The sequence below is a fragment of the Macaca nemestrina genome, chromosome 2 (genome assembly GCF_043159975.1).
Source record: "Macaca nemestrina isolate mMacNem1 chromosome 2, mMacNem.hap1, whole genome shotgun sequence".
NCBI classification, from domain to species: Eukaryota; Metazoa; Chordata; class Mammalia; order Primates; family Cercopithecidae; genus Macaca; species Macaca nemestrina.
This window is the reverse complement of record NC_092126.1, coordinates 202,072,105-202,097,534: the sequence shown is the minus strand read 5'-3', so window position 1 is coordinate 202,097,534 and position 25,430 is coordinate 202,072,105. Positions and strand designations below refer to the sequence as shown.

At 39.2% G+C, this 25,430-nt stretch overlaps 1 protein-coding gene and 1 long non-coding RNA gene across 26 annotated transcripts in view; one reads left to right on the top strand and one right to left on the bottom strand.

Moving 5' to 3' along the window:
- LOC105485558 (roundabout guidance receptor 2) overlaps positions 1–25,430 on the top strand; it is a 1,382,758-nt gene that overhangs the window by 1,090,209 nt on the left and 267,119 nt on the right. The gene's annotated exons all lie outside the window — the stretch shown is intronic.
- Positions 9,837–25,430, bottom strand: part of LOC139361138 (uncharacterized) — a 31,573-nt gene continuing 15,979 nt past the window's right edge. Inside the window, exons 2-3 of the long non-coding RNA XR_011618676.1 lie at positions 18,144–18,298; positions 9,837–9,970 (exon numbers count right to left, since the gene is read on the bottom strand). This is a non-coding gene — a long non-coding RNA (uncharacterized lncRNA). The remainder of the gene's footprint in view (positions 9,971–18,143; positions 18,299–25,430) is intronic.

Below are 25,430 nucleotides of genomic sequence, written 5' to 3'. Positions count from 1 at the left end.
GACATAAGGACCACGAACATGGGATTTTGCACTGGGGAGATAAGTTGACGAAAACTCCAGATATAGCATGCACTGCACAAGTGTGAATTTATAGCCAGGAAGTAGAGTGGGGCTCAGTGCGTGGAAAATTGCTGAGAGGAAGCATCTGGAGTAAGAAAGATTCAGGCTAAACCAACCTAACAAGAATCTTGCTGAAGACAGAACAGGGTGATGAGATATCATCTGAGGGATGGTGGAGGATGAAGAACCTGCTCAGATATTGAGAGTGATCAGATATCTGTGGTGGAGGATTCTTGCTAAACTGACTTAGGAGGATTCTTGCTAAAACTGGATTTTATAAGGAAGTACACAGGAGAGCTTAGGAGAAGGAGGCTGACTGAATTTTGGTTAAGCAAAGGATAATTGTCAGAACTAAAACCAAAGCCCCAGTAGGACTAAATTAGGCAAAGAACAGTGTATCAGTCTGTTCTCACACTGCTAATAAAGACATACCCAAGACTGGGTAATTTATAAAGGAAAGAAGATTAATTGACTCCCAGTTCACACGGCTGGGGAGGCCTCACAGTCATGGTGGGAGGCAAATAAGGAGCAAAGTCACATCTTACATGGTGGCAGGCAAGGCGGTGCATTGAGAGGAACTCCCTTTTATAAACCCATCAGATCTTGTGAGACCTATTCATTATCAGGAGACCAGCACAGGAAAAACCTGCCTCTGTGATTCAATTACCTCCCACCAGGTCCCTCCCACAACGTGTGGGAATTATGGGAGCTACAATTCAAGGTGAGATTTGGGTGGGGACACAGCGAAACCATTTCAAACAGGTAGAGGAAAGCAAGTGAATTTATGTGTAGATGAGGCATCAGAAACAAATGAAAGTATGTGTCAGGTTGAACCCAGTGAGCATAGAAAGTGTTACTAAAAATTCTGCAAAGGAAGTCTGTAACCAGATTAAGCGTGACTCAGCAAGCCCTTTCCATTTTGATGCTAAAACACAATGGAAGGATCTACCAAGGTTTTAAAAGACTAATAAGATTTGCATTTGAAAGATGAATCTAGCTGCTCAAAAGCCAGAAGATTGTGGTTGAAGTCACCATTTATAAACCGTTTCCTGGTGGCCTGTATATTCTTGCAGCAAAAAGAAAATGAGAGCTCAGTGTGTATCAGATATTGGCAAACTGCTTCTATAAGGGGCTGGATAGTAAGTGTTTCAGGATTTCAGGCCGTACTATCTCTGTTGCAAGTTAATAAGAAAAAGGTATAACAAATGAATCAAAGATTTACATGACAATAGAGCCTTCAGAAATGAAGACCTAAAGATGCAGGGAAAGCTATTTGTTTTTCTGCTAGGGCTAGTGTAGAATGGACAGCCGTATAGAAATGTGACTGCACAAGAGGATATGATTTCATGATAATAGACTGAGGGTGTGGCAAACCCAGCCAGGCCTGTCCAGAGACTTCTTGGTCTGTCTGTGTGATATTTCTTCTTCCCTGAACTAAGGCACGGCCCCACTGGAATGAGGGTCTTCAAGGAAGAAGGGGGAAGGGAGGGAGTAACCTTTCTGAGTTTTGTGACTTGCTGTGGGAAGAGAGCGATTCAAGTTTCTATGACCTGCCTTGGAGAAGACGAATTTTATTTCCTATGAACTCACTATGGGGGAGAAAGGGGAGCAGGAGACAGGGGGCCTGGGAGAAGGGCAGAGAGAGGCTTAGATCTGAGGCCTTCTAATTTCCTTTAGTTCAAAGTCCTCGGGATGCCAAAGCATTGTATTTTGGGGTTTTCTCTTCTGAGCCACAGCAAACTAAAAAAAAGAAAATCATTTCTATTAGTACAAGTTATATTAGTACAAGTTATATTAGTACAAGTTATATTAGTACAAGTTACATGAGGCGACTGAGGCCAGCAGGGGCCGACATCTTCTATGATGCTTAATTGCTGAAGTGCTTCCAGTGCTGCTCAATTCTGGGTAGATCTTAAATTGTCTTCACTTTTCTTCCCTGCTATATAAATCTTATTTTCTGATACGTTTGTTTATCTACTGGTGGTTCTCAGCTCTGCTCCCTATCATCACTTGTTGAACTATATTCTCCATGATTTTTAGTATTATCTAGTCTGGTGCCTCCTGGGCAGTGTTTATGACATCACAAAGGAGTCACTTGTTAGCCTTGGGGCACCAGGGCAGAGGCTTTGGATGGGCTGGCCACAGCGATCATACATAGCTAAGAGTGGCCTCTTTCATTTTTCTTGGCAGTATGAGTGTATTACTATTTTCTCTCTGTGCCTTGACTTGGAAACACTTGGAAAACCCTGATCAACTGTAAGAGAGAGAGGCAGTAGCAGGCATAGCAGAGGTTCTCTGGTTAAGGAAGTAGATATTGAAAAGAGAACCATTTTGGGGTCAGAACACTGGTTCTCATATACCAGCTGACATAACCTTGGGCAAATAGTTTCTCTAAGCTCAATTGACTAATTTGTAAAAGAGAATAATAATAGTTGAACATAAGAAGTAACTGTTATGCTTTTTTTGAGAATATTTAATTAGATAATACTTTTAACTTCTAGTATGGTGGTGAGAGGAAAGCTTTCTCTTTCTCGCTTTCGGTGTGTGTGATGGGAGAGGAGGATGTGAATTAATTGACAGCAGATAGATTAACAAGAGAAAAGTTTTGATTCATATGCATGTGGGAAGCAGGAGTACTCAGAAGTCAGTAAACCTGCTGAATAGCCAAGGATAAGCTGTATACCTAGTTAATGTCAGGAGTTGGAGACCAGCCTGGCCAACATGGTGAAACCCCATCTCCACTAAAAACACAAAAGTTAGCTAGGTGTGGTGGTGCATGCCTGTAATCCTAGCTACTCAGGAGGCTGAGGCAGGAGAATTGCTTGAACCCGGGAGGAGGAGGTTGCAGTGAGCTGAGATTGCACCATTGCACTCCAGCCTGCTGGGTGACAGTGAGACTCCATCTCAGGAAAAAAAAAAAAAAAAAAAGAAAGAAAAAGAAAAAGAAGAGATTCTAAGAGTTCAGTGGGAAAGTATGGAAGGTTCTACTGTTGTTTGTTTGTTTGTTTGTTTGTTTTCATCCTGATGCTAATGGAGTTTTCTTCTTGGCTGAAAGCTCCACTGAAGGAGGGTTTGTGGCAGCGGGATTCGTACATCCTTGTGTTAAGGGTCTGTCTTCTCCCCAGCAGGAAACCCCCTCAGAGGGGAGTTAGTGAGAGCTATTTTTTGTGAGGCTCTGCTTGAATTTAGATAAGAATTTTTTTTTCTTCTTGCTACAGTTAGTTCAGATGTTTTCAGTTTAAAGTAATACTTAAACCAGTCTGGTGGGTTATTGGTCCCTTCAGTAGCAATAGTATACCTTGTCTAAGTCACTGGTCTATTCCTACAACTAGACTTGAAAGAATTGTCTTCCCTTAGAAAGATCCATCGCTTTGTGTAACACTCACTTTGTGTACCACCAGTTAAGTTCAGCAGAGGACTTAGGTGTAGAATGGTATTTCAGATTTCTTGGCAAACCATTCACATGGCCAGGAACAAAGTGCATCATGAATTGTGAATCACTTTCACGATTTTGTGGTGGTAAGAGGATGCTCTCATGATATAGCCCAGAGTGAACTAAAATGCATGACATAACTTATTCTAACCAACCCGATGAAATGGAGATGTGAATGGAAGCTCTGGGCAAAATATTACATGATGTATTTCATTGAAGAGGAGAAAAAAGTATTGACCAGCAAAATTTTAAATATCTGAAATCTGAGGTTGTGGTAAGGACTAGAAAAATTATTTTGATTGCAGAAAATTTTTTTTCTCCATTTCTTTTTAAAGAACAGTTCAACATAAAATAGCAGATACTGTAGGAATCAGTCCAAATGATTATATTCTGCTATTGTTATAACAACTGAAATGAGAATACAACCAAAGTGATTTTTTTTCTGTTGAGTTTGTAAAAAGAAGTAGGTGTTATATTAAATTCACTCATTCACCCATGGATCTTTAGAAAAAAATAGTTTGGAAAAAATATCAAGTCTTCTAGAAAATGAGACTAATCTGGTCTGCGTATTTCTGGTCAGATGCATCCTCTCTACTGTAGACAATGCTCGTGTCTACTCAAAATCCGTATGTTGAAACCCAATCCTCAATTTGATGGTATTAGGAGGTGGGATTTTGGGAAATGATTATGTCATAAGAGTGAGGCTCTTATGAATGGAATCAGTGCCCTCAGAAAGGAGGCCCCAGAGAGATTCTCTGAGCCATCGCCATATGAGGACTCTGTGAGAAGATGGCCATCTAGGAACCAGAAAGCAGGCCCCCTCTAGACACCAAATCTGCCTGCACATTGATCTTGGATTTGCTAGCCTCTCAAAATGTGAAAAATAAATGTCCAGGGTTTATAAGTGTCTTAGTCCGTTTGTGTTGCTATAAAGGTATCCCTGAGACTGAGTAATGTATGAAGACAAAAACTTGATTTGACTCACAGTTCTGAAGGCTGTACAAGAAGCTTGATGCCAACATCTTCTTCTGATGAGGGCCGCAGTCTACTTCCATTTATGGCAGAAGGAGCCAGTGTAGAGGTCACATGGCCAGAGAGGAAGTCAGAGTGAGAGAGAGAGAGAGAGAGAGAGAGAGAGAGAGAGAGAGAGAGAGAGAGGTGTCAGACCCTTTTTAACTCCTAGTTCTTTCGGGAATTAATCGTGAGAACTCTCACAGCACCCCCCACGCCCACAGTCCCCTGGAATTAATCTATGCACAAAGGGTCCACCTCCATGATCCAAACCCCTCCCATTAAGCCCCACCTAAAACACTGGGGATCAGATTTCAACAGGAGATTTGCAGAGGACATCCAAACTGTAGCAATACATTGCACTGTAAGTTGTATTGTGTTACGATACACAAATCTCAAACAGATTTAGACACTCACTTTGAAACCCTTTGCCTGAACCTTCTGTATCATACTCCTGCTGCCCACTGTTGATGCTGTACACATACCACTCATTGGAACTGCAAGACCACCAGGTTACTGTATGATCATATTTCTGTGTGAATATATACATTACAAACCTGCAAGCAAGAGATAGGTACATAACTCTTATTGAAATTATGATTAAGCCAAGTGAAAAGGTGATAGTCCTAACTGTCCTTTTTCTAAGGAAATGGCTACAGTTTTGCTTTCTGTCTGTTGATTGGGTGAGTGTCCTTGGGGCAAGGCATTTCTTCCCTCTCCCCTTCCCAACCCCTGACCCAGGAGTTAATGGTGGGTTTCTAGTGCACACTCTGAGAATCATCTCCCACTTTGGAAATGATGATAACTCAGAAAGGATCATAACTGGGCTCTTGATAGTTTTCAAAGATAAGTAATAAAAAGAAGACATCCAACATGAAAAATTAAAGGTATTATGAAGATGCCAAGAGATATATTCTTTATTTTACTGTAGAATTACCAGAAGGAGATGAAGAGTTCCAGCCTTTAAGAACAGGCAACAGTAATTTTCCGTGGTTCTGTGGGACACGCTATGCTTAGCAATGAAAGTGTGTAATAAACTCTCTGGATGAAATATTACCGCCAGCTTCCAGAACTTTATTCTGTTTACCCTCTCCGTGGGATTCTGCTTTAATGTTAACTCTTAGAATGCTAAGATTTGCCAGTGTCTGACACTTCCAGTTCATCAGTTGTGGTTCTTTATGTGAATATTTGACTAGAGAGCTTCGGAATGTTATAACATTCTGTAATGGAAAGGGAAAATTAGTTTTTGGATGATAGTTTAGTTTTATGAAAAACTAATTTTTCTTCCATCTAAGAATATTAACCTATGAAATTATAAGAGACAAAAGGTATGTTTTTTACAAATAGTGAAGTGTTTCTAGTGTCATCTGCCTTGTCTGAATTTTCGCGTCATGTAAACATTTCCTTAGAGCATTTGTGATTCACAAAACAGTGTTTGTCTGTAAACAGGTTGTGGTTATAAGTTTTTCAAGGGCTTAATTTATAATTCTCTCCAGCACCTTGATTCTTTATGCTTTGTCTGTATTAAATTTCCATCATGTTTTTCCTTTTTTCTTATTGAAATTATTTGGGGGTCAAAACATTATTTTTTGTCATTTTAATAAAGAAAATCGAAGCTATGCATCCAAGAGCACATATGAAATTATTCATGAATATGCATTTACATGTGCAAATGTATGTATAATACACTTAATATGTGCCTATATCGTTGAAAAACTTTGTTAATAACAGGCTTTGGGAATCATGTCTGTGACATGAAGTTGAAACAAGATGAAAAAACGTGAGCACCAAATTTGCTCATTGGTGGTTAGCAACTGTGTGGAATTTCAAGGATTATTTCCTCATTAGCTGATACTGCTCTAGATGTACTATATTTAATGTTACAATTTTCTGAATATACTAATGTTCAAAAAAGAATACAATTAAAATATTAGTTAATATGCCCACTTGAGGTGCAAGCACATTTTATATGTGTCTCCACATAATTCCTTGTTTTTGTGTGCATTTTAATGGTTTATTTATATCTTATGTTCTGTATCTTTTGTGATATTCTCAATACATTTAGCTACTTAAATTTGAAATGTGAAAATTATTATTTCCTTCCTAAATTGATCTTAATTATGATAGAAAATTTTTAGTGCTTACTATAAATGTCAAAGTTGGGTGTTTATCTTTTATTTGACAAAATTCATATATATGAGTACATGCATAGTATAACCTTTAGTCACTGAACACCCATAAAGTCACCTTACTTGAGTTAATTAATTCAAAAATAAGGCATTCACTACTTACAGGGGTGTTAAAATGTTATCTTGCAGTGGAGTTGCAAACTCTCACTGCAAATCCCTTAAACATTGGCAAATTACAGTTTCACATATAAGAGGTAGAACTAGTATCCTGTGCATTCAAGAAAAGCCAGTTACAGCAGTGTGGTCTAAGGTGTGGCCAAAGCTGTCCTGGGACTAGAGTGAAGCAGGTGAAGTGCCTGGGATGTGCTTCACACTCTTCAGTCTCACAAGTGCCCATCCTGTTCTTGAACAACCCTGAAAGTTGGTCAAGTGAGGTGCCTTGAGGGCAAAATTTAATGAAGGCCTCGCTCTCAGGACCATGCATCTGTTTCCTGAATTTCATACTTGCTACACAATTGTCTAGGTCCTGGACTGTGGCAGGGTTCACAAAATGTATACAGGGTGTCCCACCTGTGTCACTGAGCTGCAGCCAGAGGCAGTGTATGCATGCAGAAATGAATGAAAGTCTCTTGGAAACTAAGCAATAGTCTTGTATAACGTTGAGTGATGCCGCAGGTATGTGGATGTAAGCCATAACTGAGTACTTCTAAGGCAAGTTGCATACTTACCTGAAAGTGCGGACCCTTTTTTGGTAGCTGCGTATTTGTAATTGTGGGATCCCATAGAACCATGCTCACTTGTGAGAAATAAGGGGATAATTTGTGCTCCCAATTAAAGTTTTTTGGACTCTTGATGTTGATTCCCTGCAAGAGGATACTGGAACTTGCATTGGAGGCTAATTTAGGATTCTATGGGTAGACTTAAGCCAAAGACAATATGAAATTGTCCAAATGATTTAGGGTTTTCTTTGTCCCAAGAGTTACATTCTTGAAAGGAGTTATTCACTGGCCTATGTGTGAATGAAAATATGGGCATCTATAGTTAATGTATTGGGCTTTAGTGTTAGGAGACAGTGATATTTGAAAAGTCTTCCACACATAGTGAAACCATTAGTAATCAAGATCTAATGAATAAACTCAGCCATCTGCAGAGCCTCCTAAAACACAGTGTTTAAATCTATTGTAGATGCAACAAGAGTGATGCAAGTCAGATTCAGAAGACCAGGCTGTTTTCCAGAAAGCTGTAATGCTCTCAAATGTATTGTAATGTTTCTGAAATAATGGTTGGATTGTTGTAACAAAAACGTGTGGTGTGAAAAAGTCACAAAAAGGGGAACCAACATTTAAAATTGCTAGTGCATATCCCGGAACTGGTATGGGTTGTGGTTCTCGATCTAGATCATTGCTTTGCTCTCCTTAGATATAAGTTTTAGCCTTTGTATATAAAAGGTGATAGTCATACTACATTGCTCGAAACTGAATTCAAATTTTGGCACATCTCACTTTACACTGGAGTCTCCTTAGTAGCATACATGAGCCTGATCATCTCTCAGAATATTGATGAATAAAATTCCTGTATGTGCTAGAATGAGGGCTCTGATTTGACTTGGTGTTGAAGCCCCTTCTTCGTTGCTACTCTCTCTCATTCTGTTCCTGTTGCCGCAGCTGTTTGCTGCCTCCTTCTTCCCTGGGCTCGCGGCAGCTTGGTACCTGGCAGGCTGAGTGGATTGGGGTGTCCAGTGGGCTCGCTCCAGTTAGATCCTGTGGAATTCTGTGCTTTAGAGGAGGGATCGGCAGACCACGGCCACGTATCGGGTCTGGCCACTGCCATTTTTGGTATGGCCCGTGAGCTTAGGATGGTTTTTCCAGTTTTAAATGACTGAATCAAACTTTAAGGAAGAATAATATTGTAGGACCCATGAAACGTGATGAAAGTCAGGTGTCAATGTCCATAAATAAGGTTTTATTGGAACACAGCCACACTCACTCATTTTTTGTACTACCACAGTGGAGGTGAGCAGAGACAGAGTTGACAACAAGAGAACACAGTCCCCACAAAGCCTAAAATATTTACTCTGTAGACTTTTCCAGATCTCTGCCCTAGATGGTCCAGGGAAATGCGCTGGAAGTTTCCAGGAAAGCTCTGACGTCTCGTACAGTTCAGTCGTCCAGGGCTGGAAAGGTGTGTTGTGGAAGTGCATCCTGGGAAAAGAGCAGATATGAGCTGCAGTGGTCGTGCAGTTCAGTCGTCGGGCTGGAAAGGTGTGTTGTGGAAGTGCATCCTGGGAAAAGAGCAGATATGAGCTGCAGTGGTCGTGCAGTTCAGTCGTCCAGGGCTGGAAAGGTGTGTTGTGGAAGTGCATCCTGGGAAAAGAGCAGATATGAGCTGCAGTGGTCGTACAGTTCAGTCGTCGGGCTGGAAAGGTGTGTTGTGGAAGTGCATCCTGGGAAAAGAGCAGATATGAGCTGCAGTTGTCGTGCAGTTCAGTCGTCCAGGGCTGGAAAGGTGTGTTGTGGAAGTGCATCCTGGGAAAAGAGCAGATATGAGCTGCAGTGGTCGTGCAGTTCAGTCGTCCAGGGCTGGAAAGGTGTGTTGTGGAAGTGCATCCTGGGAAAAGAGCAGATATGAGCTGCAGTGGTCGTGCAGTTCGGTCGTCCAGGGCTGGAAAGGTGTGTTGTGGAAGTGCATCCTGGGAAAAGAGCAGATATGAGCTGCAGTTGTCGTGCAGTTCAGTCGTCCAGGGCTGGAAAGGTGTGTTGTGGAAGTGCATCCTGGGAAAAGAGCAGATATGAGCTGCAGTGGTCGTGCAGTTCAGTCGTCGGGCTGGAAAGGTGTGTTGTGGAAGTGCATCCTGGGAAAAGAGCAGATATGAGCTGCAGTGGTCGTGCAGTTCAGTCGTCGGGCTGGAAAGGTGTGTTGTGGAAGTGCATCCTGGGAAAAGAGCAGATATGAGCTGCAGTTGTCGTGCAGTTCAGTCGTCCAGGGCTGGAAAGGTGTGTTGTGGAAGTGCATCCTGGGAAAAGGGCAGATATGAGCTGCAGTGGTCGTGCAGTTCGGTCGTCCAGGGCTGGAAAGGTGTGTTGTGGAAGTGCATCCTGGGAAAAGAGCAGATATGAGCTGCAGTGGTCGTGCAGTTCGGTCGTCCAGGGCTGGAAAGGTGTGTTGTGGAAGTGCATCCTGGGAAAAGAGCAGATATGAGCTGCAGTGGTCGTGCAGTTCAGTCGTCGGGCTGGAAAGGTGTGTTGTGGAAGTGCATCCTGGGAAAAGAGCAGATATGAGCTGCAGTGGTCGTGCAGTTCAGTCGTCGGGCTGGAAAGGTGTGTTGTGGAAGTGCATCCTGGGAAAAGAGCAGATATGAGGAGGAAAGCAAAGGGAATAAAGGTGGTGATATTATTATTTTTTTTCTGGTTTATGTTGACAATCTTGAAACTGAATCAAGATTCGAACTTCTAAAATCAGATTCCTGTAACAGTTCCTAAAAACGTTTTGTGTTCCAGGGATAAACTTGACGGTTTCGTGTGTATGATTCTGATTTATGAGCAAACAGGAACACCAGCCCATTCACAAAAGTCGTCTCAAAACCTAATTACGGACTTTTCTGAATGAATGATTGACTGTTTCGATTAGAGTGTCTCCCCTACAAGTAGTGCTTTTTATCGGGTAAATTTAAAATCTCTACATTCAAAGTCTTTATTCTCTTTCTATGTTTCTTCTCTCTTCTCCCTTCTCCCTTCTCCTGCCTCCCTTCTCCCTTCATATCTCCATCCACACTAGGTGTGAAACACTGGACAAGTTACTTAAGTTCTCATCGACTCTCATTATAAATAAGAACTTACATACTAGGGCCTTACTTACATACAAGGACTATTTTAGAAACATTAAATAAGAGATCTGCAGTCCTCAGCATATACATAACATGAGTGACACAGGCAAATTTTGATTCTTATAATGTGAGTTTTCTTGTGAAATTAAGATCAAAGTGATTCAGAAGTGCTACATTAATAAGGAAAAAAATAGAAGTTCAAAATACATTTACTATTCTATAGCTACATAACACTCTATTCTTGTGAAAGTTTAAGAATGACCAGGTAAGTATTTCGGTTATCAAACCTAATATATGCTGGGCCATTTGGGTCATGATTTTTATCCTGGACCATGTATGTGTTACCATTAAACATTTTCGTTCATCATTTACTAGCTAACAGCTAAACAAAACTAGTTGTTTAATGCAAAATCACCAAATTGCTGCAGTAGTCACTTGTAATAATTAACAGAATATTATGCTGCCAATAATTACAGGTGATTAATATTTTCTGGTCAGTTTCCATTCCAGGATTTGAGTTATGTGGATAACTGGAACAGTCTACCTTTTATGAGTGGCAAAATCTTAATCCACATTGTGAGTTCTGTATTGTTCTTCTGTGAATATCTAAAGCTAAGGAAAGAATTTAGAGAGTATAAACTACATTGAAGGAGATTTTAAAAAGGGGGAGAAAGGGAAAGAGGAGGAAGGAGGGAGAGAGTGAAGACATGAGAGTGTAAAGGCAGGGGAAAGGAGGGAGGGGGCAAGAAAAGAAAAAGGGAAAAGCATTATTAAAAAGTGCCCGGTTTAGGCATAGTCAATTCCTACATCAGGAAGAGGGTATTATACAGAAAAGTGATGCACAAGTCAATATCGTCTCTATTTTGAGGGCTACTAAAAGAATCCTTAAGCTTCTTTCCATTTCTGACTTTGATGTTAAGACTCCTCTTCAAATATTGTATTTTCACTATATTCTATGCCATTTATAGTTTTCAGGAGAGAAGGAAATAAATGATGAGGTCCCATACTGAAGCTGAAAATTTTTAATCTCTTGGACAACAGATAATCATGTCACTGTGCATAAAACATAACGACCAGTAGTAAATGTATAAAACCGAGTTGCTTAAAGTCATAGAATAATTACTTCTACCAACTTTGTAAGAAAGAGTATACTGTTTTTACATAAAATGTAAATTAAATTGAAATATTATCTGTGTTAAATGGAAATATACAATTCTCTCTCAGAACGGGGAATCAGTCGAGCCTTAGAGGAGGATCTTCCATGTTGCGCGTAGTTTGGGTGAAAACTATTATCATTGGATTTGCATTAAATGAAGTTCCTTCCTCTTAAGATAGGATGATTGGCAGGGATTAAGGCTTTATTATAAAAGATTTCTAAGCCAGGCTTCTCTTTTTCATGAATAATACCTACCTCCTTATTTATTAATGGTATTTTTGACAGCTGACAGTTCAGGAAGTATATGTGCTTCTGTATTAACTATTAAAGTTCTCTGTTTACATATAGGTGGAGATGGCTTATACATTTTCCACTTGACCAGGTATGTTAAAATCTTGAGGAAAAATTTGTTATAATAAAATGATAATTAAAGCAAGACATGTGGAAGTATTAGAGGGAAATATCCAGAGATTATCAAGCCATATTTAGTCGCACCTTTTCTGGTGGTATTCCATTTCTGTGATTTTAAGAAATATATCAATGATGAGTCAACTAGATACAAATGTTAGTACTTCTGGAGTTCGTTTTGGCCTTGTTGAAGTTAAATAGTTCTATGGAAATGTACATCTGTCTGTCTATCTAATTTGCTTAGTTTTACTTCTATAAAACAAGACTTTACCTTTATTTTTCCATTTATTAATATCATATTTCCATGATAGGGCTTCCTAGCATGTAAAGAAATCACCCTCCTCAAAAACAGTAGTGTTAATATCAACATTGCCAGTGAGTACAAAGGACATCCTGCCAAGTGAATGACTTGTCTCCAGAAAAGCTGCCTCCTGGTGGAAAGGGGAACTGAGCAAAACCTATGTTTTGATTGTGTGTATCAGATAGATTATAGCTGCCAGCAGTCCCCTCTCTCGGGAGGAAATGCACAGGATGGGTTTATCCAGAGGAAGGAAAAAGGGTCATCTCCCCTGCCTTGCTCTTGTCTGAGCCTGTACCTGGCATTTTCATTCACTCCCACAGGGGTGATTATAGAGCAGCCTCAACACCAAAGCGGGCTTAAAAAAAAAAAAAAAAAAAGGTTGGCCGGGCATGAAGGCTCATGCCTGTAATCCTAGCACTCTGGGAGGCAGAGGCGGGAGAATCACCTGAGGTCAGGTGTTCAAGACCAGCCTGGACATGGTGAAACCCCGTCACTACTAAAAATAAAAAAAATAGCTGGGTGTGATGGCACATGCCTGTAATCCCAGCTACCCAGGAAGCTGAGGCAGGGGAACTGCTGGAACCTGGGAGGCAGAGGTTGCAGTGAGCTGAGATCATGCCATTGCACTCTAGCCCAGGCCAGCAACAGCAAGACTCTGTCAAAAAAAAAAAAAAAAAAAAAAAAAAGATTGGACTAAAGGAAAAACCAAAACACAACCTGAATACAGTCTTCAAAATTATTAGGCCAGTTATGCCTCCTCTTAGTTTTTTGGTGTTTTCAACAAAAATATCCTAAACCATGAAATCTGGGTTTGAGTCAGGAATGAAATAATAAGTTGAAGTGACTAGGCTAAGTTCAGTGAAGGAAAGGAATTGAGAGATTTTTCTTAGGAAATAGACAACTGTTGACAATAAATAGTTATTAAAAATATATCTCACTGCAGTGTCAGCCATTTATTTATTTTTAATTAAGGATCTGTTGACCCTTTTGGCCTTAAATAATTGTGTTAAATAGAAAATATTGCCGTTTAAACTTCTGTGTAGGTTACTGTTAACTATAATTCAGGAATATGCTTCCTTAAAGTTTTTGTAAGTTTATTTTCTGGATCATTTCTCAATGGCCTGATTCTTAGTTTGGTCTAAGTGCTATTTTCTGTTGCTTTTATAGAGTTTACCCTGTTGGTTTAAAATATACTTTGCTGCCAATTTACTAAGATAGTAGCTGAGATAGTACTGACTAAATTACTCTTAGTTGCTTGTATCCTAATTATAGAATCCTTTACTAATCCAAAAGTAGTTCAGCAAAAATACTTGACTCAGTAAATTCTTATTTTAATCCTTGTATTTCACTATAAAAAGACATTTTAAAATATTTCGTTGAAACAGCCTTTGCTTTCAGTACAATAAGATATATGAATGGTGCTGGGCATGCTGGCTCATGCCTGTAATCCCAGTGCTTTGGAAAGCTGAGGTGAGAGGATTGCTTGAGGCCAGGAGTTTGAGGTCAGCCTGGGAAGCACAGCAAGACCCTGTCTCTACAAAAAGTTTTTGAAAAATGAGCCAGGTATGGTTACATCTGCCTATAGCCCTAGCTACTCAGGAAGCTGAGGTGGGAGGATCGTTTGAGGCCAGGAGTTCAGGGTTCCAGTGAGCTATGATTGTGCCACTGCACCCCAGCCTGGGCAACAGAGCAAGACCTTGTCTCTAAAAAAGATATATAAATGGAATTAAAATGTTTTCTTGGAGCCTCTTGTCATTGATTTAGAAAGTCTATTTAACCTCTGTTCAGTTCCCAATGACAATAGGTTGTTTTTCTTTTCTCATTTATTTTTTCTGTCATATCATGCAGCTGTCACAGAAATAAGGCAGAACACTAAATAGGTGAACTTTTTAAATTCTAAGATTGTAATTCTATACTGAACAGAACTTCACTTTTAGTGCTTTCCAAATGATGGTGCCTATTTGATTTCCTTTAAATTTTTCTCTTTACACATGACGATTTCACTTATGTTGACTAGTAATCTTTGGTTTAACCCTTCCACACTTTTTAAGTCTAAAGTTTAACCCTCTAGACTTTTTTTTACTATGAAACTATCTAAACTAGAAACATATTAGGGTTCAAGTTAAGATAATGAAGAGTCATCTGGTATTAATAGGAAACAGGAGTATGTAAAACATGAGGTTCTCAACTGCTTTCTTCCTTTCATTCTGGAACAAACATTGATGTGTGAGATATTCCCATGCATTTGCGAAACTTGGCATAGACCGTACTGCAGCCCTACCCCTTTCCCACAACTGTGCACTGCTCACACTTTCTCACCCCTCAGCACACACATAGAAGAAATAGTACTGAGGTGCTTAGTAGTAGTTAAGAGTGACATCACCGATGATTTCAGTACTACATTTTAGCCAGAAAAGTCTAAGGTAGGCCTAGGAAGCCCATTCAGACCAAGAGATCCCTTTCTCAAGTAGGTCATGTTTGTCCCTTGAGTTTCTATGGCTCTTTGGCATCCATTGTGAGGGAGATGAATACAGTCCAGAAAATATTCATAAGAAATAGCTACTGATGGCAGATCCCATTTTCCATACAGTTGTACTACAGAAGGATAAGAATAGCTACTGATAGCAGATCCCATTTTCCATACAGTTGTACTACAAAAGGCAAAGGCAAATGAACATTACAATAGGCATTATTATTATTATTATTATTTTTGAGACAGAGTCTCACTCTGTCACCCAGGCTGGAGTACACCAGCACAATCTTTGCTCACTGCAACCTCCACCTCCCAGGTTCAAGCAATTCGCCTGCCTCAGCCTCCTGAGTAGCTGGTATTACAGGCCTGTGCCACTACGCCTGGCTACTTTTTTTGTATTTTTAGTAGAGACAGGGTTTCACCATGCGGGCCAAGCTGGTCTCGAACTCCTGACCTCAAGTGATCTACCTGCCTCAGCCTCCCAAAGTGCTGGGATTACAGACATGAGCCACCGCACCCAGCTTAACTTTCATTTTTTTGAAGTTTATGTCCACAAGCTAAAATTCCTCTTGATTTTGCATTACAGTTAAAATATCACAAAGCATCATTGAAGAAGTTTAGGTCCTCAGTTCCTAAAGTCCCTTATAAAGTCACTTTCCCAGAAAGCCTTTCCCTTTTCTCCCGAGGCTGGTTGCATTTCCTTCTTGGTACATGCTTAGAAAGTCCAGCATTTAACACGCCTTGATCTTGCTGAATGTTAATTACCTGCATATTTTAAGAATCTCTTACCCCTGCATCCTCCATTAGACCACAAGTCCATTGACAGTGTGTACTCAGCGCTAACAGAGGGCTGGGCTCAAGTTGTAAAACGTGTGACTTTGGATATCATAATATCCAATGACCATCCACTTGCCAATTCTACCCTTTCTATTATTCAATTGGTATAATTCTGCCTAGCAGGAGTATTTTAATTTAAATGCCATCATTTTCTGAAAATAATCATACTACATCTATGAGAAAGTGTCACCTAAAATTATTTCCTCACTCTCATTAAGTAGAAATTCCTAGGCCAGGTTTATCTATTTGTAAACCTAGTAAGTTTAGCTTTAAGAGTTCTTGTTTACTAAAATCAATTATGTGGTGATTTATGAGTTTGACCAAAAGCTGATTTCCCTACTTTATTTTAGAAATTTATATCTTCAGTCTATATTGTTTTTATATTTGGATAGAAAATAAATTTATCTTATTCAAAAACATAAAATTTAAAAGTATAAAAGAATGAAATTCAAAATTCAAATATAAAAGAATAAGCAGTAAAAATTATCTTGTTCCCCTAGCCCATCCATTGCTCTTTCCAATGGCAACTGATGTCGTAGTTTCTTGGTTATTCCTCTTAAAATAGGTTGTGAAATATACCAACAAGTTCATATACTGTGTAAAAGGCACATTAATTTATTCCCTTTGAAGAACAGTATCGATATACTGTACACATTTTTTGTCCTTGAAATTTTTATGTAACATATTACAGTGATCTTTATCCATACCAGAGAACATCCTTGTTCACTTTTATAACTAGATAAGCATTCTGTTACATTTTGTATACAAGCTGAGTTTTGCTCGTTGTGTTTCATCTACGGGATACAAATCCAGCAGGAATTTACACACAAGTCAAAAATGTCCCCAAGACCATATGAAAGATATGAGACCTCTATCCTTGGCAGGACCGACTGTCCATTGTACCATGTTGTTAAAGTGACTGAAGGTTATTGACTTACTGTAATAGGAGTTAGATATCTGATTTAGTTGAGTATATCCATTTCAAAAGGAAAACCCAGGACTTTTGGTATTTAATCCTTTTGTGAACTTTACCTTAACCCTTTCCCATTATATTGGACATAAACAATACTTAATATCAGTGACTAATGGTAGCAGTTCTTCAGCCTGGCGGCAAAACAGAGCAGTCCAGAACTAATCAGCAAGATAAAATCAGATAGATGCCAGAGGTGAGGGATAATTTTTATTTTCTCTGTTCTGAGTCTCTGGAGTTTCCTCTTTGCAGTAATTTAGGTCATGTCTACATTTACTGGACGAAAGATTTATCTGTTGAATTCTTTAAATGGTGGCACCAACTAAATCTAGTTCTTTGCAACAGACTTTAGAAAGATTAATATGTTCTATGCTTTTTTAAAAAGGTAGTATAGATAAGACTTGCCCTTCTTATTTGAAGTTAGAATGAAAGTAATATTTTTGAAAATTACCATTGTCTTATTGCAACTCAATGGGTAAGTATTGTTCTCCCTAACTTGAAGGTTCAGCTAATATTTTGTTGAGAACTTGCACTTTGCCAGGTACTATTTTCAGAGCCTTACCTGTATTAACTCTTGGATTTCCTATAAGATAGGTGATAATGTTATCCCCATTTTATAGAATGGGGGAACTGAGAAGCAGATAACTTAAGGGCTTGCTCAAGAAAACAGCGGAACTAGGATATTGTAAAGCCAGAATTAGAAACAAATAAACAACAACAAATAGGACATTTGGCTCCAGTGTCATTACTTTTTATGGCTAAATTTATGCAACCTCTCAGAGGAAACTCTAGTTCCAAAAGCTCAAAGTCAAAAACCTGAAAAGTGGCAAAGCCAGAATTTGAACCCAAATCTGACATCAAAATCACACTATATAAATAGATATGGATAAATATAGGTATTGATATATAAATATCAGTAAATATATTTGAAATAGGCTGTGTGGTTTTGAAGTGGGTGAATTTTCTCTTAGCCATCTCTGAACCAGTGTTAGATTTCTTGAAGTGTTTTATGATTCCATGCCATGGTTAAAGATGCAATTACTTCTGCATAGATGCCTGAAAAAAATCTTTACTTAGGATCCGTTCAATTCGTGTTTGTTTGGTCAGGTCTTCCCCGGCCATGCTTTCTCCAACCCGGCATGCATAACAAGTCAAGATTATCAATCTCTCCTTGATGTCACTGCTGTATCTTCTTTTTTTTCTCCCTTTTTTTTTTCTTTTTTGAGATGGAGTTTCGCTCTTGTTGCCCAGGCTGGAGTGCAATGGCCTGATCTCAGCCCGCTGTAACCTCTGTCTCCTGGGTTCAAGCGATTCTCCTGTCTCAGCCTCTCAAGTGGCTGGATTACAGGCGCCGCCACCACGCCCAGCTAACTTTTGTATTTTTAGTAGAGACGGGGTTTTACCGTGTTGGTCAGGCTGGTCTTGAACTCCTGACCTCGTGATCCACCTGCCTCAGCCTCCCAAAGTGTTGGGATTACAGACATGAGCCCCCATGCCTGGCCACTTCTGTATCTTTTTACGTAACTTAGTTAAGGTACTTACCAACACATGCATGCCTTTTGTTAATCTGTGATACCTTTAAAGTATGGTGACTTAATTTTGTATCCAAAGCATGTTGCGTGTTGTCTGACTCCTGGTACACACTCAATTAAAAAATGTAGCAAGTCTCTGTGAACGTGTTCTGGTTTGAAGGATGCCTGATTAAAAAAAAAAAAAATTAAAAGTCATGACTCTGATACCATGCTACATTTGTCTAACTTAATACATCAGTAGCTATAATGAATTTGAGTTCTATAACTTGAAGAAATGTGATATTGTTTGATAAAGTAAAATACAGAATAAAATCTTTGTACATCCTTTGTTCAGATGAACATTTTAAAAGTAATAAGTGACGTTTATCCCTCATCCCCGTGTGTGAATCAGCTGTTATATCTCTAAACTCTGGTACTCTGAAATATCTCTTCCTGACCTGTTACTTCACTTCAATACACTCCTTCCCTCCTGCAGCACTTGCTGTTGGCTTCATCAGGATCTCTCCCTGTTCCATCCGCATGCCCTTTCCTAGCCTTGGCGCTCCCACTCATCCTCTCAATGACAGTCAGCTCAGACTCCGTTCACCTTTCTAGGTCCCCCGAGAGAGTCTCAATCCTGTGTCAGCTCAGTTGTTAGCGTTCACCCTCCACCTCTCGGCTCACTGCATACAGGCTGAGCATCTGTCTTTTCATCCCCAGGGAGAAGCGGAGTTATGTGGATTGCCCTAAAACACTCAGGAAGGACTTAACGGATAGTCACTTCTAAAGCACTCTTTCTGTTCCAGCCCTTTTGCCTTGTGCCTCTGTGTGGTAGAGAAGTGAGTCTGCTAATATTAAATGTGTGAAGCAAGGAACATTCATCAAAGTAGATGCCATCAGTGAGCCACCTGAAGCGGGATTTTATTTGTCTTGTACTCAGCACCAAAGCAGAATATCTTGTTTTTTTTGGAAGAAATCAAAATAATACAAATTTTACTTAGGAAGATGAAACACATTAGCATGTCTAATCTGTTCCTTCTTGATGATCTATCCTCCTGGAAGTATGACAGTGTTGACCTAGATGTATTGAGTTCATAGAACACAAGCCTATTATCGTTCTTCTCTGTCATATGGAAAGAGGAGAACCGAGAGATTGAGATAAAAGTTAAAAGACAGAGGACCCAAGTGTAACATCATGTTAAAACATTTTTGAAACTATGCAACGAGAAATAACTATCAAAAGAGTGACAATCAATGAGTCACAGTTAAAAAAAAAAAGACAAGGGATTTTTTAGAATTCAAAAATTAATAGAATTGGTAGTGCTTTATTTTCTTATACAACATTTATTTGATGATACATAAAAGTTCTTTGGCTAAAGTGCACCTTCTTTTTTCCCTCCCTCCCTCCCTCCCTCCCTTCCCTCCCTTCCCTCCATCGTCACAGGAGTGAGTGTTACAGAGATTATCTCAATGGTTAATCTGTATAAAGATGAATATTTCCTGTATTTCTCTCCACTGATTAGCACTGTCTCAAATGGCAGATGTTTTAAACCCTGATCTTTTGATGCACTTCCTGCAGCCCCACCCCACTCCCAAACTCAAAGAGAGTAAAATGACAGTGTTCCTTTCTCTTTCTCCCCTTGAAACTGGCAAATCCCCACCACTACCCTTGCCATCCCACCCACCACCAGTTATTTCTAAAGCAGGCATTTAGAATAATCAAGACAGCATTCTGGCCAGGCGCAGTGGCTCACGCCTGTAATCCCAGAACTTTTGGAGGACGAGGCGGGCAGATCACCTGAGGTCAGGAGTTCGATACCATCCTGGCTAACACGGTGAAACCCCGTCTCTACTAAAAATACAAAAAATTAGCTGGACGTGGTGGCACCTGCCTGTAGTCCCAGCTACTCTGGAGGCTGAGGCAGGAGAATTGCTTGAACCTGGGAGGCGGAGGTTGCAGTGAACCAAGATCGCACCACTGCACTCCAGCCTGGACGACAGAGCAAGACTCTGTCTCAAAAAAAAAAAAAAAAAAGATAGCATTCTTACACTTCCTGTTGCCATAGAATCTATAGAAGGTCTAAAGTATCTAGGATGCCCTGTTAGTCCACAAAGCCATGATCAGATTTCCAGTCTCTTGAGTCCCTAGCTTAGATCTTCAGAGGCACAATGCAAGACAGTTTTTAACAGAGAAAATGTGCATGAAGGGCCTTTTAAATTATAGCTTCTAAACTTTCAGTATCCTTTCAATGATTTCGTACTCTATTTTTGCATCTTCCTGACATTTGCAGTTCCCTTGAAGCATATATTACAGTACACACACTACCCATGGTTAAAGAATCACAAGTTTAGATATTTGTGAATGTTTCAGCTGTGAAGAAGAAAAATGACTTTAGGCAAGGGTACTTGTGAACATCATCATTGAAAATCTCAGACAATTCCATTTGCATATATCCACATATGTGAGCACTTGGTTGATTCTTCCCTTTTACTTTTGCTACTATTTTGTTTTGCTTTAGATCTTCCTTTCTCTTCACTTATTTTTGAACCAGAGTACATTTACCTTGGACATTTTCTGATGTTTATGGGGGGTAAGGGTCTACATGAAACTTGATGCCAATTGACATGAAATCTATTTTTCTGAAGAGAAATTTGAGGTATCTAGGAGAATGCATTTTCAATCCTTTCCCATGATTAACGTGTATTAAATGCCCAAGCTAAGTTTGTCCTTGATGTTTGCAGAGAACCTAAAATCTCTGGAGGAATCAGATATTTCAGGGTCATACCAACAAATGAACACATGAAAATGAAGGTTACTCAGAAACAAGCTTTTTTAAGTGAAGGCATAAATGACAAGAGCTGCTCATTGAGGAAAATGTTCTATACCATAAGAGCAAACATGGAAATGGATATAAAAATAAATTAAAATTTAAAATTACACTTTGTGTTTAAGAATTGAGAAAATTTGATAGACCCTTTAAAAAACACCATTAGAATGAAAACATTCTAAATTATCTCTCTGAAATAGTTCAAACATGCCCTTTAAAAAAAAAAAGTCTTTTTTTAGATGTTTTAAGTAATTCTCTTTTACTTTTTTTAAAAATTAAAAAAAAAATTTCAATAGCTTTTGGGATACAAGTCGTTTTTGGTTACATGGTTGAATTGCGTAGCGGTGAGTCCTGAGATTTTAGAGCACCTGTCACCTGGGTAGTGTACATTGAACCCAATATGTAGATTTTCTCCTTCACCCCTCTTCCCAGCCTCTTTCTTCTGAGTCTCCAAAGTCCGTTTTACCACTCCACTCTGTCTGCCTTTGCATCCCCATAGCTTACCTCCCACTTACAAGTGAGAACATACAGAATTTGGTTTTTTATTCCTGAGTTACTTCACTTCGAAGAATGGCCTCCGGCTCCATCCATTTGCTGTAAAGACATTGTTTTGTTCTTTCTTATGGCTGAATAGTATTCCATGGTGCACACAGACCACCTTTATTCCGTGGTGCACACAGACCACCTTTATTCCGTGGTGCACACAGACCACCTTTATTCCGTGGTGCACACACACCACCTTTATTCCGTGGTGCACACACACCACCTTTATTCCGTGGTGCACACAGACCACCTTTTCTATTCCGTGGTGCACACATACCACCTTTATTCCATGATGCATACATACCACCTTTTCTATTCCGTGGTGCACACATACCACCTTTATTCCACGGTGCATACATACCACCTTTATTCCACGGTGCATACATACCACCTTTTCTATTCCATGGTGCATACATACCACCTTTATTCCACGGTGCATACATACCACCTTTATTCCACGGTGCATACATACCACCTTTATTCCACGGTGCATACATACCACCTTTTCTATTCCATGGTGCATACATACCACCTTTTCTATTCCACAGTGCACACATACCACCTTTATTCCACGGTGCATACATACCACCTTTATTCCACGGTGCATACATACCACCTTTTCTACTCCATGGTGCATACATACCACCTTTATTCCACGGTGCACACATACCACCTTTATTCCACGGTGCACACATACCACCTTTATTCCACAGTGCACACATACCACCTTTATTCCACGGTGCACACATACCACCTTTATTCCACGGTGCACACATACCACCTTTATTCCACGGTGCACACATACCACCTTTATTCCACGGTGCACACATACCACCTTTATTCCACGGTGCACACATACCACCTTTATTCCACGGTGCACACATACCACCTTTATTCCACGGTGCACACATACCACCTTTATTCCACGGTGCACACATACCACCTTTATTCCACGGTGCACACATACCACCTTTATTCCACGGTGCACACATACCACCTTTATTCCATGGTGCACACATACCACCTTTATTCCAGGGTGCACACATACCACCTTTATTCCATGGTGCACACATACCACCTTTATTCCAGGGTGCACACGTATCAACTTTTCTTTATCCACTCATTAGTCAATAGGCATTTAGGTAGCTTCCATATCTTTGGATCTGCGAATTCTGCTGCAATATACGTATGCGTGCAGGTGTCAAAAAAGATCTATTTGTAATATTTCATTCCTAGTTGCCGACATGCCAACAAAATACCTTTTCTTTTATGACAGAGGACTTAAAATTGATGCTGAATTTTTGTTTTTCTTGTGTTACTTTTTACAAGTGTCTGCAAGTTTCTTGCTGCTAGGAAGCATAAAATAGACAACTATTTGCATATGCATTTAAAATGACTTTTGAATTATATCTTATTTTCATTAATAAACTTCAGCTACTTCACTGGAAATAATTTTATTACCACCTTGTATATAGTTGATAAGAAAAGAGACTCTGGAACCTCTTATTAGCATCTTTCCTTAGACACATAATTTAACCCCAATTTTCTCAGCTGTAAAATGAAAATAATAATTGTGTTTTAACTCAAAAGCCAAAGTTTAGACATATACTGTACTCTAATATGCATGATGCTCAATAATAAAATAGCTATTATTATTATTTTGCTGTAGAGAAAGATATATAAGCAGTTAAGTAACATTAAAATTTGGAAACAAGTTTTCCATATTTTCTTTTTATTAATTAAAATATTTATTTTCCTATTTTACTGTTTTATATATTTTATGCTTTTATGGTCATTGCTTGAATGGAAGTTTAAGGTTCAAACCTGCAATAAGTAGAGCCAGTTTTAATTATTTATGCTGCTGATACTGCACTAGTCTTTTTTTATTAAGTTAAATTACGTCTCAGTGTGTGTCCCTGTCTAAATGCTTCAAAGTCACTCGGTTCACTCTCTCCCATCGCACTAACCAATTGTTAATTCATGTTAATCTTTCATCACTTTTTTCAAGACTCGCCACTTTTCTTCACCATTCAACCATGATTTTAATTCAGGCCTTTCTTACCACTTCCCTGTATTACAAACTTCAGTTGTGTCTTTGTGACCTGTCTGTCTCTAGCTTCAAGCCATTTTTAATATTTTAGTTATAAGAAACAAACTAATGATTTCCTTCATTGGGGTCGGGTGTGGCAGTTCATGCTGGTCACCCCACACTTTAGGAGGCTGCAGTAGAAGGGTTGCTGTCACCCAGGAGTTCACAACCAGCCCAGGCAACACAGCAAGACCTTTCTACCAAAAATTTTAAAAATTAGCTGGGCATGGTGGCACACATCTGTAGTTCCAGCTACTCCAGAGGCTAAGACCAGAGGATCACTTAATCCCAGGAGTTTCAGGCATCACTGCACTCCAGCCTGGGCAACAAAGTGAGACCCTGTCTCTTAAAAAATAAAAAATAAAAAATTCTTCAGTGATGGCCCGAGTTTCTGTCTATGCTATTCAATGTTACTTATGTCCATGGTCTACTTACTGACTGCGTTCCATACCAGTTTGTCTTCTGAAACTTCACTGCCCAGCCATACTGACCTGGCCATACTGAACCTTTTATTTCTACCATTTTTAGCCTCTGCTGCTGCTTCATGTTGATGCTGGTATCCAGGCAGATTCCTCTTTGTTCTCCCTCTATGGGTTGGTTTGTTTGTTTGTTTGTTTGTTTGTTTGTTTTTCTCTGCCCGCCTAGTTCCTCCTGTTTCTCTCTTGGAGCCTCATGCCTTTCTCATTTCTTCCAGAAAGGCTTGTCTTACCCCATCAGAAACCCTGCAGTTTACACCCAGGCTCGGTTAATCTGAAACCTGTGCTCAGGCAGCTTCCACTCTTCCCCTAGTACAGTAGTTCTTACTGTGGTCCCTGGACCAGAAGCATCAACACCACCTGGGATTTTATTAGAAATGCAAATTATTGATTACCATCCCAGACCTACTAAATCAGACAGTCTCAAGGGAGGCCTGTGTTGTTACATAACTTCAGGTGGTTCTAGTGAACACTCAAGTTTGAGAACCATTGCCCTGGTAAAATCAGTCATTCATGAATCAGTGTTTTGAATTATTTTAAAAATCATTGAAATGATAATATAAAAGTTAAACATAGGCCCATTCTTATATTAAGAGATATATTTTATCAACAATTTTGAGATTGCCATTTTACATTGTTGTAATACATCTTCAGATTGTTTTAATTAATTCTTATTAAGTCCTCATTTTTTCTTTTTGTTTATTAACAAATGAAAATTATATATATGATGCACTAAAGTCTTCCTCACTGTATTTTATGTTCATCCGCATTGAACTTCAAGGCCTATTACTGGGACAACTCAAAGTTTAGTTGAAATTAACTATTTTTTTGATTTGTTTAAGTCTCTAAAGGTAGATGTATTGATTTTGACCTGACAGCTATTACCTTAGGATTCTACGCTTTGCCATGGAGGAAAAGAGGTTGACTAAGTGCCTGCTTTGAGATACTTAAGATTTAACATTTTTCCTTTTCCTCTGCTTCGTCCATACTTCCTTTCAACAGAAGAAATTTTTCATCCTTTACGTAATTTTTAATATTTCATAGATGTTTATCACTTTAGTTTTCATAAACTTGCAAAGGTGAGCTCAAATAAATGGCTTCAAAAATAGGACGTTAACTGTATGCGTTTAAGGGGGAAGAGATTATAGTTAGGATACTCAACTAAATGAGCTCTATCAAATATTGGAGAAGTATTTTATAAAGAATTTACTAATTGAGAAATGTAAAATATGCCACCCTGAAAATTTTCAGATGTAGTATAGTGTAAAATATGTTTGCAATAAACCAAAAAAGGGTGGTTAGTTTTTCATATACCCTCTTTAAATATTTGGTCATGACAAATCTATGTGATGTTTGGATGGAGATTAGTACTTAGTTATTTC